This window comes from Chelonoidis abingdonii, chromosome 26, assembly GCF_003597395.2.
Source record: "Chelonoidis abingdonii isolate Lonesome George chromosome 26, CheloAbing_2.0, whole genome shotgun sequence".
Classification (NCBI taxonomy): Eukaryota; Metazoa; Chordata; order Testudines; family Testudinidae; genus Chelonoidis; species Chelonoidis abingdonii.
In genome coordinates, this window is record NC_133794.1 from 8,316,710 (window position 1) to 8,321,932 (window position 5,223).

A 5,223-nucleotide genomic window follows, 5' to 3' on the forward strand; every position below is an offset into this window, starting at 1 on the left:
TTGTAAAGAAATCACTGCAAAAAAAGGAAAAAAAAATGCAAATGCACACAGCTGAATTTACACTGGAACTTTCTACTCGAACCTTGAGCCTGCTCTGTAAGGTGAGCGTTCATCTCTTCTCTGGCTCACAGGTGGTTGTGTTTTTTTTTTTAACAGACTTTCTGTTCTCACTGTCTGTGTGTCTCTGTTCCCTCAGGCCCCCATCCCATCTGTGATTTAGATCCCTCACATGAGGAGTCTTGCATTGTGTTTGGAGCCATTTTGCATTCTTCCCTTGCTTTTAAATGACAAGCAGGACAGAGCTGCTCCCTGCCTGCAGTGGTCTGCATCTTAGACCCTTGGTTCATGTGGCAGCATACGTGGTTGGTGAATGTACAGCTTCCCCTTCTGATTTTGTTCTGATATTTCTCAGCCAGAAATTACTGCATCTCCAGTGTGACTTGTTACTTACCGAACCCTTCTTCTGCATTGAGAAACCAAGGTGGTGTGTGCCTTAAAAATACCTACAAGAAAGACTCGTCAGCTACTGTAGCGGGACCATTAGGATGAGACTTGTGCAGGGGCTGGGGAGGAAGTCTGAGCAACTGAAATAAACTGCCACAGAGAGGCCCATCACACTGATGAGTAGGGGTTGCCATCTGGTCTTCCCATGAGCATTAAGAAAATTCTCCCTCCAGAGCACAAGGTCTCCAGTTCCATTAGCTGTCCAAAGACTTTCTTTGAAACTAATTCAGCAATTTAATTCCTTGGTTGATCCGCTCCGCCACCCCCAACAGTAGCCACACATGTACCTGCCTCAATACCATACCAAACAGCACATGCCAGCATTGTACTGGACCCGCGTGTCTGGAAGGAATTGGTATCTCCTTGTGATAAGGATTATGAAACACTCAGTTCATAGGTACAGATGAGAGCGGTCAAACCCTGGCTGGACCCTCTGAGATGGGAATAACAATGTAGCATTTATACAGCACTTCTCATGCAAATGTGCAAGAGTGGTGTGTGCAAACCTTACTTAGCTGACTTGTCGCAAATCTAGGGATCACTTTGCCCGGCACTGAAATGCAGCCTTGTCTGAAGTGAGACACACCAGCTGTTTTAGCAGCATACAGTAACAAAACAGTTGGGTTTAGGCATTTGGTTCAACCAGGGGAGGTTTTCAGGTTGATCAATGGATCAAACTGGGGAGGGGTTTCAGGTCAAAGCTTGTGCCTCTAGTCTCTGACACAAGATGAATGGATGGTACTCTGGCTTCAGAACAGATCTCTCTGGGTACTTATCTGCCCCCTTTCTATGTACGTTTTATTAGAAAAGGACTGTAAAATAGTCACTTAGACACTTTACCTCTTCAGTATGCAAATGTAAATACATTGTAATATAGGAAATCTTGTGTTTAATATAAGAACAAGCTGTCCAATTTCTGCTGTACATGATTAAAGTTCATTTTATTCATACAAACTGTTGGACTCTCTCTCCAACTCAGCTTGCTGTGGGTAACCTGCAAAGGGTTAGCCCTGGCCAGTGGGTATAGCGGTCTGCGAACAAGCAGCAGGAAGGGAATGGAGAGGGAGTAACCAGTGGTAATGAGATGGTACTTGGAAAATAAACTAGACTAGGAGGCGTCAGACCGTGAAGCTGCCTCCAAGGTCAAATGGGAAAGGTCCAATGCTGTGGGATCCTAAACAGGATCCTAGAATCTGCACAGTGGCCCTGCCTTGATCCCTGGGAACTCACCTGGAATGACCCTGGGCTCTTCCTACTGTCAACTCCAATAGGTGAGTCTGGTCTAACTTTTTTCCTGTGCATCACATGATCTGTCTGCATGACTTGTCAGCCGTGGGGATTGAGCCCAGGTCTGCTAGCCTGAAGCCAATGACACACACGCATCATCCACCTGCTAGTCTACAGCAACTCTTGCCCCCATGGGCAATACACCTTGCTTGGTGTTTTCCAAACATTGAGTCACAACCAGGTTGTAGACTGGTCATGGGCCTGCTGTGGAGGGCAGGTACCCGCCCCACTCGCATTGTAGCAGTGGGACTAGCCACAGTGTGACAGGGCCACTCCGGTTTGGACTTGTCCCCCAGAGAGGGGTGGGGCTGTGATCCTGTGCATCAGGTCACATTTCCTGGAGTGGGGTGTCGCTCCCATCCTGCAGGGCTGGCCCTTGTGGGGTGAGTGCAGGGCAGGCTTGCTATCCAGTCCCCTGTCCTCCCCATCTGCACCAGGCTGGGATTAGGGTTGAAGTGCTGGAATGGAAGGTATGGGATGGTGGAGGGGAAGGATGCTGGCCTATGGCTTTGGGCCCCCCACCCACAAATTTGGACCCTGGGTGGGCTGCAAAAAAGACTGCGGTGGGTGAGTCACCTTACTAAAATGTTTGGGAGCCACTAACCTAGACTATTAAAGATGCAGTGCCTTGGCTCCTCCTGTTTTACAGCGAGGGGGCTGCGTAACAGTGGCTTCACTGTGTGTTTTCCAGTGAAGACCGAGCTGGAGAGCTCCAGGGCCAGCTAACAATGGCTTAAAACTGCACTAGGATTTTAATACTAGTTACCGGGTTAGTTTCACAGGAGTTAAACATGCTTTAGTGACCTTCATTGGCTGCCACACTTCAAAAAATACCCCTTTGCCATCACTGGGCTCGCCTAAGCGAGGCTGAGCTGGAATGAGAAGTTTTAGGTCCCAGCCTTCACCCCCATCCACTAGGTTTCTGTGGCTGTGCATTGAAAGTGGCCCTTTTGGTAGGGGGAATTGGAAATGGTGGTAACAGATGTAACTAGGCCTGTGGATGGCTTATTACTGAAACCTACTCCAAGGAAGGTTTGTGGGCCCCCTCCCTCCAGACTGTTTCAAAGTGGAGTGCATTTTAGGCCTCAATTGTATTTGCTGTTCAAAGTGCCTGAACTAATTCCCAATTAGCCCCCACCCCTTCTGAACAGAGCATGTCGTGAAAGGATAAAGGAGCCAATCCTCTCCTAACATTATGATGCCTTGAGTACCCCTTGAGATCAGACTAATGGACTTAGCTCAGGGGAAGCTGCCATCTGGGCCTTGCCCTGGATTTTAAAGCGTAATAGCCTTTCTCTAGCACACCCTGCCCCCTGCTCTCAGTCAAAATGCAATCCCAGGCTGTGACTTGGGCAGAGGGGGGAGGTGTACATTACCTCACCCTGGGCGGTGCCACATCATAGCCAGGTGTACTCAGGTGTGACTCTCCCCCAGTTCCTCAGCTCAGATACTGGTCAGGCTGCAGATCTACAAGCAGGTGCCTAGTACAGCCCAGTCCTTATCAAAGGCAACTAGCTTGAATTTAAACTACTCTCCTGGCAGCCTGAGGATGTGTGCAAGACAATCTGATGGTTACAAACTAATGGTTCACTTTACTCTGGGTGTGTCTTAAAAATGTGAACATGTGGGCAAAATCCTGACGTCCAAATCCTGGCTGAGTGAAAGCAAACCCTGTGTTTGGGCAGGCTCTGTGAATGCTCCTTAAACTTTAGAAACAAATCAATTTTTAGTACACTTACACCAAATCATAAGGGAAAATTCCCACTTATTGCTGTTTCTCTCTGTTTAAACGCTGTGACCTCCGGGTGCCTCTGTACTGAAAACTTACAATAGCTTTTCTGCACCAGAAAGAACAAAGAGTACTTGTGGCACCTTAGAGACTAACAAATTTAGTGCACCACTGCCTGAAGCATCTAAGCTGCAAGCTTCCGCTGTTGATTAAATTGCCTATTGAGGCTAAGACAGGTGGGCAGTGGGGCTGTGAGCTCCTGGGGCAGCGCAACTGCAGACTGGCTCTGACCCGGTCTCTGTGCTGTGTGTTGGCAGCATGGCCCAGCTCCAGCCGTGTGGCACAGCTGTAGCACCACCAGCCACTGGTGCTCCAGGCAGCACCATTAGGGGGCAGGGAGCAGGGGGGCTTAGATAGAGGGCAGGGAAATTCAGGGTGGTGGGCAGGGGTGTAGACAGGGGTTGGGGCAGTTGGGAACAGGGGGTTGAATGGGTGCAGAGGTCCCGGGGCGCTGTCAGGAAGGAGGAGGGGTTGGATGGAGCAGCAGGGGTTCCAGGGGCAATCAAGACAGGGAAAGGGGGTGGTTGGATGGGGCAAGGGTCCTGGGGGGGGCCATCAGGAATGACAGGAGGGGTTGGATGGGGTGGTGGAGGTCTGGGGGCAGTCAGGGGACAGGGAGTGGGTGTGTGTGCATGGGGCAGATAGGAGGTGGGGGCCAGCCCGTAACCAGACCTCTGTACAATTTATGAAACCTGGTGCGGCCCTCAGGCCAAAAAGTTTGCCTGGCCCTGGGCTAAGGGCTTCTGCTGCCACCTGTTGGTAGATCTGCAAATTGACTTCTTAAACACCTCTCAGAGGTAGGGTTCTATCCTGTTCCCATTGTTCAGGGGCTGAAACTGAGGCTCAGACTGAAGTGACTTATCGAAGGTCCTACAGCAAGTCTCTTATGGAAGCAAGTACATAGAAACAAGGGATCCTGATGTAGAACTGATAAATGAAATTGTTTTGAATTATTAACTTGTTTGCCATCCACTACACTTGTCTATATTGTAACTTCTGTTCACTGTTTGCCATATTGCAAGTCAAACCTCATTTTAAAACGCTCACTCCATTTTGTAAAAGCTTCCTCCAACCTTCGTTTTTGCAAACCCTGCTGTAATCTTATTAGTTAAGTTAGATGTGTGACTGAGGTATGGATGGATGATGGAATCAACCTCCAGCTCCAGCCTGTCCTGATGAAATAAAGTTCAAACCCCAACGGCTGAAGATGCAGACAAGAGCCCTAACAAAGTAAGAAGTGTCCACCCTTAAAAGAAAAGGTACAATAGAAGGAAGATCAAAGCCAGGTCCGAGGCTGAAAGTCACGCCTGCAGTTGACGGATGATCAATCACCAAACCCAGAGGCAGTGACACAGCAAGACCTATAGACCCTGGATTCAGACTAAAGCCTACACAAAGGATGGGTGAGATGGAAGACTTTGGAGGGTAACATTCTGCTGCCAACATGGAAGGACATCGGTTCAGGCCCAACAGAGACCCAGCTTGTCCTTCTGCCCAGCTTTCCTGGCCAGTTACCACCACCAGCTACGAACCCAAGCTACAAAATCAAGCCACGAACTCAAGCTATCTTCAGGACTGGTAACTATGCAGCAGCTGCAGAACATCTGATGGGTGGGTGTGTGTATGTATAGGTATTAGGTAAA